General features: G+C 35.8%; 1 protein-coding gene and 1 non-coding gene across 2 annotated transcripts in view; one reads left to right on the forward strand and one right to left on the reverse strand.

The window, feature by feature from the left end:
• Positions 1–5,301: 5,301 nt before the first annotated feature.
• The window catches only part of LOC123864290 (flap endonuclease GEN), a 34,364-nt gene continuing 27,899 nt past the window's right edge, over positions 5,302–11,766 (forward strand). The window contains exon 1 of the mRNA XM_045904621.1: positions 5,302–5,312. The gene's annotated coding sequence lies outside the window, so the exon portion shown is untranslated. The remainder of the gene's footprint in view (positions 5,313–11,766) is intronic.
• Trnaa-agc lies at positions 10,563–10,635 on the reverse strand. The gene has a single exon. It is a non-coding gene; the product is annotated as a tRNA-Ala (tRNA).

The following is an 11,766-nucleotide window of genomic DNA, read 5'->3' on the forward strand; positions in this document are numbered from 1 at the left end:
TAATTTATGAAATTATAAAAAATATAATCAAGTAGGTAGGTAGGTGTTCGTTGGTATCTACATAATAATATTTCTCAACGGTTTCAAAATATTTTTGAACATAGTTTTTATGTTCAAAAATAATATTATTCTAGCAGTGAGTAGGTAAGGTAGATTATTAGGTAGGTACAATACGTAATGTAGCTAATTTCAATTAAATAGCTATCATTACCACTAACCCAGTTTTCACTTAACAAAATGTAATATACTTAATTAAAAGTTAACCTACCTCATTAATATCTTTTCTGCAAATAGGTTTGTACCCAAAGTGTCTACTTACCGATAATATCATTATTTATTTATTTAAGGAATATGTAGATAATCATACTTACCTAAATTGAATTCTGTTTTCGACTATAATCTTGGTTCAAGAGAAAAATATTTAAAAGACGTTGTGGGGCTACAGACTGTGCTTGTGAAAAGCATTTTAAAAGCCATTTTTTATGCCAAAATTGTAATAAGTAATAAGAAGAAAAGTTATTAAAAACTAAAACAATAATACTTGATTTTCACTTAAAACAAATTTTTTCTGTCAAATAGCACCCTTTTTATTTACAGTTTATTCGCATACGGTCTATCTACTGAGTAAACTTATTTTGGACAACCGTACCTAAGTGTTAAAAATCATGAAAAACATTGAAGTATGAAAATCAGAAAAAAATATTGGGATACAGTTTATGAGCTTAAAACCAGGAGATAAGGTTGCATTTGATTTCTCAACTTAAAAAAAAAAAACTACTTGTCTTACGCGGCCGAAGATGGAGGGGTGCGGTATGGATTAGTTATAATATGTATATGGTATATTTTTATATTATGTATGTTTTGTATGTTGTTGTTGAATGTAAGTTTTTATTGTGTATGTATGTTTGTATGTTTTTATATTATTTAATCGCCGCCCGTCGCGCCGCGCCGCTTGAGTGGATTTTTGAAAATCGTTGAGGGGATCAAATTTCCGAAAATCCTTTCTTAGTGAGTGCGCTTACGTCCTAAAGGAAAATTTTAGGTTTGTACGAAACCCGAGCAACCGGCTGTGCGTCGTCGATAGATCAATAAATTAATTATTATTAATTAGTTAGTTATATAGGACAAATCTTTTTGTACATTGTACAGAAAAGAGAGAGATAGATTTTGATGCTGAATTAGCTATAGCACTAATTAATATTAAGTAGGTACATATTGCATAACTATAATAGTAGGTACTTACCTGGTTAGGTAAGTACTCAAATGTTTATTCAAGTCAAGCTATCTATTTAGGCAATATTGTATCAACAGTGATCGTGTGCACCTATTTACTAGGCAAGTAAGTCCTTTTCTCTCTTAATAAAATAATTAATCTGTTGTTCATAATTATGCTCATACGTTTCTTATTTTACTCAAGTACTAGGTATCACGGTAGTTGTAGGTAGGTACTATTTACACGTGACTACAATCACTTTCACAATGCTTTAAGGTCGTTACATGAGTTTTTATTCCGCAATGATTTAATTATTTGAAAGAAAGATCACGTCTTTTTAATTATCACGTTCGTTAATAAAATATTAACACGTTTTGCCTACATATCTATGTTTTTGCCTAATGCAGCAGCATATTGGGTTATAGTACTATCATTTGACAAAAATTTCGTCTACGAGTAGGTACCAGCAGGTACTTACCTATACTTACCTAAGAGCCCCCGCAGACTTACAATTGCAAGTTGGGCAACTAAATCGCAGAGTATACAAATAAGCACAGTGACTTATGACATCCCGCACATCTTATCCAACTAAATTGTTCAACTAAATAATTGGACATCGATTGTATCAGAATCGAAATTCCCTTCCGATTACGTACAACTAAAAAGTTGGCCAACTATTGGCCGACAGCTTATTAGCACAAGGACCCTATACAAGCTCGCGGACTATCCAACTTAGTTGGTCAGTCGCACGGCAAGATGCATGAGGACAGCACGTGCGCACGTGATTTCCCCGCGCCCGGACCATCGACGACGGGCACGGCAAAAGTTGTGTCCTGTTTGAATATCGCTGGACTAATTAAATATAGTAAGCTCATCAAAAGAAGGAATACTCATTCTGTAGTATGAAAAAAAATTATCTGGGTAACATCTCAGTTTAGAATGCAAGATATGATGTTGTCCATGTTCTAATCTATCACTTAATACAGGGTGAACCCAAAAAGTTCTCTTCTGTTTTCGTCTTCTTTTTATTATTATTGCAATGAGAGCGTTTTTTTCCGCATTTTCACGCACACGTCACCGCGCTAGCAACACTGTCACCGACTAAAACAATTTAGTCTGCGTTAGTCTGCGTCTAACAACCGACACAATATAGTTGGCCGATTAAATTGTGAAAGTTTGCGATTTCGTTGTTCGATAGTCGTTCAACATGAAATTGTAGGTCTGCGGTGGCTCTAAGTAATACAAAGCAACTTGCATTTTTACTTCCTCGTGGTTGTTTCAACCGATAGACGTCCACGCCATGATATTATGGGACCCTCTGCGCTCCGACCGTAGCGGAGACCCAAGGGCGGATCCAGCTTTGGCGCCAGGAGGGGGTCACATAGTCGTGGTCAAGTCAAGAACTTATAATTTAATTTTGATAACAATAGTTACAAGTAAAAGGTAGGTACATAAGTCACGCAGCATTCTTTCAGTGAGTAGGTACCTACATATCTACCTATGGGATTTGTTTGGAGGGGGGGGTTATCCGGAGAAAAAATCTTCTACTCGACTTGACGGGGTGAATACCTAGTTGCTTAGTGGAATTTTACCTTTCAATTTGACCAAGATTGATTGAAGATTTGAACAAGATAGAATGCAACAAGAAATATGAGCGCGAGCGCAGCGAGCGTAATTTTTTCTGTTACAGATAAAAAAGCGATAGATGAACGAGCTCAGCCATAAAAAATGTTACCTATGTTTTAAAGCACCTCACTCTACTTTTCTCATGAAAAATAAAGATTTTCTAGGGATATTCAAAAATGTAATCTCATGCGCACGAAGTTCCGGGTAACTACTACAAAAACAACTAACAGAATAAAAGCGCGAGCGAAGCAAGCGCGAAATTTTTATTAATTGTATTGACGAAATAATATTAGCGAAAGTACTTTTCAGGGCTTATCTTTTTAGGTAAAATTTGGTACTATTCAGTGGTACCTTGCATTACCTAGGTATTTTATCCCAAAAAAACTGAGTTTCCACGGAGTTTGAACGAAGTTCCGGTAATCAATTAACACAACATAAAAGCGCGAGCGAAGCGAGCGCAAATTTATTGATAGATTTACAAGAAACTTGTAAATTCGAGAACTAATTAGTCTATTATGCATTTTGAAAACAATTTATTTTGGCTACGGCCATGTTAACAATAATAACATTTAAGTTAAAACACACGCACTGGAATAATGAGAAACTGATTACTTATCATTTCTTGTAATTAATGAATTTGCAGCAACAATTTTTAAGAATACTTATTTTATTTTTATTTTATTTTATTTATTACGGTATAGTTACATGGTACACTCATAAACACATTAGGTATAGGTAGAAAGAAATTTTAGTTTTTTTAACTTAGAACTAACTATGTTAAGATATTATGTTGAAGTTTAGTCGTTCCGATTGAGGTTAGGTCTAGCTAGACGTTACGTACTAAGTAGTCAACAAGCGCGCGCAAGTGTGGCGCGGTAAAATTCAAATTTTCGATGCGTTCGTTCCCAAACGTTTGCCATCATACAAAGTTATTATATTATATAAAAATTAATTAAATATTGAAGGTATGTAGTTACATAAAATCTGTATGGTGACAAAATATATAAATAAAATCATTATGTTCAATTAGTGGTCCACCTAAGTCCTGGAACCAGCTCAGGGGGGGGTCATGACCCCCATGACCCCCCCCCTGGATCCGCCGTTGCGGAGACCTATCCTCAATCTTAGGGTCTCATAATCATATTGTTTGGTTATATGTATATAGGTACCTACTTATTACTTACGAAGGGTCTTCACCCTAGTTCTTGAGCCGTTTGTTGCGCTCCTAGCATCCAAATGATGCACTTTCTGGTGTACTCACATTTTATGTAGCTGATCACAATACTTTTTTTTTTATCTTTATTCCGGATCTTTTTAGCCTACAGAATACAAATCTGAACTCATTTCCAAGCATAAAGGCCTAAAACTGTACCTACCTACTGAAATTGAATTCAAAGTTCATGATTATTGTACTTATATTTTCTTATTCTAACTGCCTAAAACTATGCTGAAATTGAGTCTAAAGTTCGTAATTTCGATCAAAACGGTACAATTATCCACATTAAAGTTTCAAGGGCTATCATTCAGGTTTTTGCGCCTCCTCTACAGTTTTATTTCGTGCAATTACACTGTTTTATTTGCCAGCTCCTCCATATTAGGTATCTACTTATTTTAAATCTTATTAGAATTTCAATTCAAATTGACTAAAGAAATTCAAAAGTCTTGGTTGGAAAGAGGATCGTTATTGTACCTATACCGAACATTAATAGGGTCTTCCGTCTTCGAGAAGCCCAGATGGGCAACGTCCCTTCACATTTTTTTGTTTATTATTGAACCTGACCTGTTACCGCCAAATCTTGCTTGAATGCTAGGAAAAGGCGGTATACACAGTGGAAAATTATAATTTATTAATTATAATATATTTATATTAATTGCGTTACTAAGCCACTTATTTTCGTGTAAGTAAGCTTAATAGGTCAAGATAGAAAGATTCTTTTAGTTCAGAATCAGCCAGAAGGCACTCTTTTATTTACCTACCTGTTTTATATTTTCCTCTTGATTTGTAAATAGGTAGAGTTAAAGCGGGTGAATGTGTTAAGCAGGCCTAGGCAGTCTTTTAGGCTTTTACTCTTGAAGGACTTTACAATTTCCTACGTGTCATACAGCACGTATTTTAAAAACGACTAAGTAAGGTTATTGTTTATTATAAGCTCTATAAATATTAGGAAAGTAGATCTTGATTTAACGAAGTTTCTTGAAATAATCATAAAATGTCCGACTGCAAAATTAATTGAACTCGCTTTTTAATTACTTTATTAGGTACCTACCTAAGTAATTAGGTACAATAAGATTTTATCTGAGCATAAACCGAGTAAGGGTGCAATGGTTTATGATACACAAGAAGTATTTAAAATAACAGCGAACGTTAATTAAGAATATTGATGATAAAAAATCATAAGTTTAATCATTTTATAAACGCGAAAGTGTGTCTGTCTGTCTGATAGTTTTTTACTAGTGATCCATTTAACTGATTGTGACGAAATTAAGTACAGAGATAGCTTGCATCCCGAGGGTGGACATTGGGCTACTTTTTGTCCGGAAAGATACCAAAAGTAGTAAAGAGTTTCCACAGGATTTTTGAAAAACTATTTCCACATGGACCAAGTTGGGTGTATCATCTATAGGGTATAGACATAGTTTCCATCTCGTACACGGATATAGGCTACTTTTTATCCCGGAAAATCAAAGAGTTCCCGTGTGATTAAAAAAAACCTAAATCCACGCGAACGAAATCGCAGGCATCACCTAGCAAATAATAAAAAGAACTTTCCATTTGGTTTTAAGTTCACATCAATTGACAAATAAACGTATAATTTGTGCTAATTAAAGGCAAGAACAAGCATACTCAAGCAAGACGTTGCCTCGTTTTTTTTCGCAAATCAGCTTTCCAATTCAGCGTGGAAATGCAGCTTCTTTTCTATTGCGCATGCGCGTTGTTTGTGTGTATGTACCTACATACTATGTAGTAGGTAATGTATACTTACTACACATGTAGGTGCCTAAGAATAAATCTATCCAAAGCTTTTATTTAACGACAAAGGCTGTAAACTTAAAGACATATGGACTTTGTATTCAGGTATTTTTGAATTATGAATTATGATAGAAGCAAGAAAATTAACATAAAAACTTTTGAGACAGTTTTGTTTATTTATTATAATTAGATAATACTTATCAAGTTTTTATTCAATACCTAAATACTATCTAACTGTTGAATGAAAACTTCAGATTCCCCATACTTTGTAGGTACTTATGCCAATCAGGGGGCACGGCAGTGCCCCCGCCAAGACGAGCCAAACGGCGGCCGGGGCGCTACGTACCTTTTTCTCGAAGTGTTTCGCCGTATTTTCGACCCGTCATAACTTCGGTCTGGATGACGCTAGAAAGCTGAAATTTTCAGTATAAGGTGTCCTCAGCAAATTTACTAAATATACTAAATATCAAATATCTAGCTTTTATGGTTACAGATTTATTGATACCTAAAATACGCCGATTTCGTCCCTCACTGATGATCATCAAAACCTCTACTCAAAACCTCTAAGGTACTTCCCGAAGTCCTAGAAGACTGAAATTTGGTATGTAGACTAGAAATTGACTACAAACTACAGGAAAATTAAGAAATTGGAAATGCCCCCCCTCTACGCCTCTTACGGGTGAAGCAAATCTGTAAAATCTGTCGCTAGAAAGCTGATATTTTCAGGATAAGATGTCCTGGGCAGATTTATTAAACGCATTGAGTATCAATTGTCTAGCTTTTATAGTTTCAGATTTATTGACAGTCAAAACTTCTAGTCTGTAATTCTAGGGTACTTCCCGAAGTCCTAGAAGACTGAAATTTGGTGTGTACACTAGAAATTGCATACAAACTACAGGAAAATTAAGAAATTTAAAAATTTCCCCCTCCACTCCCACGTATGGGGGAAGCAAATTATTTGTAAAGTCTATCGCTAGAATGCTGATATTTTCAGGATAATATGTCCTTGACAGACTTATCAAACGTGCCAAGTATCAATTGTCTACCTGTTATGGTTTCAGATTTATTGCCATTCAAAACCCCTCTAGTCAAAAGTTCTAAAATACTTCCCTAAGTCCTAGAAGACTGAAATTTGGTATGTAGGCTAGGGATTTCATTAAAACAACAGGAAAATAAACTTTTCCCAGTCTGTACATTTAAAAAATGTGTTTCCTGAAGTCCTAAAAGACTGAAATTTGATATATCTGCTTTAAAATTGAGTTGCAAGATTCCACCCAAACAAACATAGTTACATACATTGCAAGAATAAAAGCTTTTAAAAAAAGAGGTAACGATAGAGAGCGGGCCATGAAAATGATGTAGGTACCTACAAAAAATAGATCCAAAAAAAAAATCTAGGGCACCTGCCAAAAAGAAATGAAATCCCACCAAAAACATTTCATGTAAAATGTTGCCAAGACTCACAAGTTCATAATGCTTTCACTGTTAAAAAGTGATGAGATCTCTAGTAGAGCCAAGCCCCTAGCTGAGCTTAGAATTGCGCTGCCCATGGGACCTATCCCAAGTCCAAAGTATATAGCTCTTAAATGCTCTTGAGTATATCACATTTATAACAATAAAGAACAAATAACTCTACTTACAAGCTCTGATTTTACAAACCCTAAATCTTGATTAAAAAAGTACGGCTTGGCCGTTTAATGTTCGTGAAAGCATTACATGGCATAACATATTATATTAAGGCCATAAGGAATAGTTTGTTCGACAATTACTAATTTTTATTATACTTCATGATTGTCGCACAAGCTATTCCGGGCTTAAATGTCATATCAGATAAAAGTACCACGAACATTAAACGGCCAAGCCGTCCTTTTTTAACCAAGATTTAGGGTTTGTAAAATCAGAGCTTGTAAGTAGAGTTATTTGTTCTTTATTGTTATAAATGTGATATACTCAAGAGCATTTAAGAGCTATATACTTTGGACTTGGGATAGGTCCCATGGGCAGCGCAATTCTAAGCTCAGCTAGGGGCTTGGCTCTACTAGAGATCTCATCACTTTTTAACAGTGAAAGCATTATGAACTTGTGAGTCTTGGCAACATTTTACATGAAATGTTTTTGGTGGGATAATTCTTTTCGCCTCGCGACTTAGGTAGGCATTATCAGGAATGAGGAGTTGGATTCCGCAGTTCACATTATGTATGTAGTATTGTTACGAGAATGAGAATCATGTGCGTACCTTTTATGTATAAGGAAGGATATGTGATTGAAAAATCCGTCGCAAGAGTAGAGTTTTTAGATTCTAATATTATTATGACAGCATTGGAAGTGAATTTAATTACCTAAACTGTTGTTAGCTACTGCACTTGCAATCTATTCAGAAGCATTCAATTTATTCAGATAATCTTAATAATAATTTATTCAGATTATCTTATTAATTACCTAGCGACTGAATAAGTAAAATTATAGTGTACCTTACCTATTGATTGTATTTTAGGGTAAGCAGGTACGATAAGGCTGACGTACCTATCTACAGCAATGTAAAAGCCTTTTTTCTAAAAGTTTAAAAATTAAATAAATGAAACGGAGCTTCCATTCTTATTACCGGTATGAGCATGCCCTAACTAAATTAAAGTTGAGGGGTAACCCGAGGACCAATGGAATCACGTGGTTTTGTTGTGTCGATCAGCTGTTGCTGGAATGTTGAAATAACAACAAAAAGCCGCCTCACCGAACCTGTGCCAGGTAAAAGTTCATAAAAAACAATGGGGCTACAAAATATTATTCGTGTACTTGTATGGATCTCGATTCTTGAATTTACTTACCGTGTGAAACTAGTTTTTGTCTGATCTGATGCTTTTCCCAATTATACCTATTTAATAATACGTACCAAAGTAAGCTTTATTGTGGTTATTAGTACAAAGTAAAAAAAGATAATAGATAAGAATATTATGTACATACATCATAGATGTAATCAAATCTTATAATTCACCTAATAATAATTCCTCTATTTAATGAAAGTAATTGGTACCTAGCAGCTGTATAGAGACCGTTCATATCCATCCTCAGCCAATATGCACCCAGGTCCCAGACCCACGTTGGACATAGCCCCAACGTGACCTTTATTTTCGATTGCTCGTATCCAAAGAGACCCGTGCTCTGTACCGTCTGTAGTAAGCCGGCGCTGTGTTGATCATGATTTTATGACGATACTTAAATTAGGTACCTACCTGTAGGTAACATGCATCATAAAATATAGTTAATGTGTATACTGTATACTGTATATTATGTATAGCCTAGGTACTTGTATGATCATAATATGCATTTTGGAGAAAACGGACAATACTAATAAACTAAATAAAAACACTGGTATGTAAGTAGGTGTCAGATTTATTTGGCAAGTTTCCAGCGAGTCCTACTTAACTGTGGCGGTTACAGCGCTACAGAAATAGAACAAAGAAGTGACGTATCATCTGTAACCACAGATAAGGAGCAGGCGAGAACCGCGATAATTGCGATACGGCGGCGATACCATTTTGTGGATGTCTAGTTCCATAACGAGCGGAATAGATAGGTACCCAATACCTATCTTACTCGTGCATATTGATAATTTCGAATAGATAGGTACTGTACTTAATTGGTTTGTGGTATGTGAACCTACCAACTCAAAAACCAGCTGGTACCAGGCCAAACAACCTGAAGAATATACCTACTTACCTATTTTATTTTTGTAACCAGTGCGGTGGTTGATTTAGTATAGTTAGTACATACATATATTATAGGTATCCTACCTAATGATTTTAGGCTGCCCTATATTTGCTAGGTTGCGATTTGACCTCGAGCAGAGAACTGCGAAACGAGTGTCGATCGACAACCTGACGTCGCTAATCACCAGCAAGCTGGATCAGGGACTGTTCCTTCAGTTTTGCGAAAAAATAGCACAGGCAGTAATAAAAAGGAACAAAGCATAGGTTGGCCATAAAGATTGGTTGTATAATGTTGGTTGTATATAATAATAAGCTACTTTACGCCAATAAAATGGTCAACCTATGCACTGACCATTTTGCCTATAATTAAATTTAGACAGAACCCTAACCAGTCCCACAAAGTCTCCGACCGCCACATCGGAGGTCCCTTCCGTTAAAATAAAAATAAAAAATAAATGATTTTAGGCTTAGGTATTTCATGGTTTGACGACAAAACATCTGACTAATCGTGATATTATGTACTCATATACATTAAAATATAACCTACCTATCTAAAACTTTAGGGTCCGTACCGGTAAAAAAGGCGGACAGACAGACAGCAGAGTGACATTAATAGGGTTCCGGTTTTACCTTCTGGGTACGGAACCCTAAAACTCACTATCAGTATAATTATATATTTATTATTATCAACAACTAGCTGATACCCACGACTTCATCCGAATGGATTTAGACTTTCAGAAACCCCGTGGAAACTGTTACCTATTGATTTTCCAGGTAAGAAGTAGCCTATCTCTCGCTCCAGGTCTTTCATTAAATCCATTTAAAAATCAAGTTGATCCATTGTACGTTGCGAAGTGATTGAAGGACAAGCCAACAAACACACTTTCACCATTAATATTATGGGCGGGTATGTATAATGTGATGACGCGGTTCGAATAGAACAATTTTAGCGGTCTACGGGTATAAGAGGCTAAAATAAATTATAAAGAAACCAAATACTTGCCTAGTATTTTATTTAAAAAAACATTAGAAGATAAAATAACAGGTTTGGAGGCGCCGGGTATCGATCCCGGTACCTCTCGCATGCTAAGCGAGCGCTCTACCATCTGAGCTACGCCCCCGTTACGAAGAATTGTGAATTTTCCCTTCTGTTACCTAAGGCGACCTTGTATTGACACGGAAACAACTTTCATAGGCCACCGCTGCATGCCAACTTGTCAAGGTTCTGCTACTATCTTATCCTTATTTTATTAACCCCCGACCAAAAAAGAGGGGTGTTATAAGTTTGACGTGTGTATCTGTGTATTTGTCTGTGGCATCGTAGCTCCTAAACTAATGAACCAATTTTATAATTTAGTTTTTTTTGTTTGAAAGGTGGCTTGATCGAGAGTGTTCTTAGCTTTAATTGAAGAAAATCGGTTCAGCCTTTTGAAAGTTATCAGCTCTTTTCTAATTATTACTGTAACTTCACTTGTCGGGGGTGTTATAAATTTTTAATTTACACTTGTTTAGCGCTACATCGCTAAAATGAACACGGCCCAAATACGAGTAGGTGTGCATTCGACAAGTTAGACCGCGGACTTGTGTGTGTGTTAGACCGTGAAATCTATTGGTTGATAGTTGACAGTGGGTAATATGTAGTTGTTATGTTACTTGTTGTCAGGCACTTATTTACGTGATTGGTAATTAATGATGATCGCTGAATTTAACTTAACTAACATATCCAGTGCCATTAGGTCACCACTGAGGCTAAGTAGGTATTATCATTAGTTGAGTATCATGTCATGAGCATCTCTGATGGGACTCAATGGTGCGTTCAATGATTTTAACAACTGTAGGTATCTTATTTAAAAATGCGGCGATAGTGTAGTTGGCTTCCTAGTCGGGGGGTCCGGAGTTCGATTCTGTAGGTACACACTTTTAACTTTTCGGAAATGTATTATGTGCTTGTTTTAACGGTGGAAACATAGTAAGGAAATCTGCATGCCTGAGAGTTTCCATAATGTTTTAAAAAGTGCGAAGTCTGCCAATCCGCATTTGGCCATCGAGGTAGACTACGATTAGATCATTCTCATTGTGAGAGGAGAGCCGTGCTCAGTAGTAAGCCGGCAACGGGTTGATGAAGATGATGATGAATCTTAGCTGTATCCCCTACGACATATTTTGTTATTTTAGTATACCAAGTTAAAGATATTAATGTTAATGAAATACTTATGAGTTATGCATAATCTGTTATCTCCACTGAGTACCTA

This window comes from Maniola jurtina, chromosome 4 (assembly GCF_905333055.1).
Source record: "Maniola jurtina chromosome 4, ilManJurt1.1, whole genome shotgun sequence".
Classification (NCBI taxonomy): domain Eukaryota; kingdom Metazoa; phylum Arthropoda; class Insecta; order Lepidoptera; family Nymphalidae; genus Maniola; species Maniola jurtina.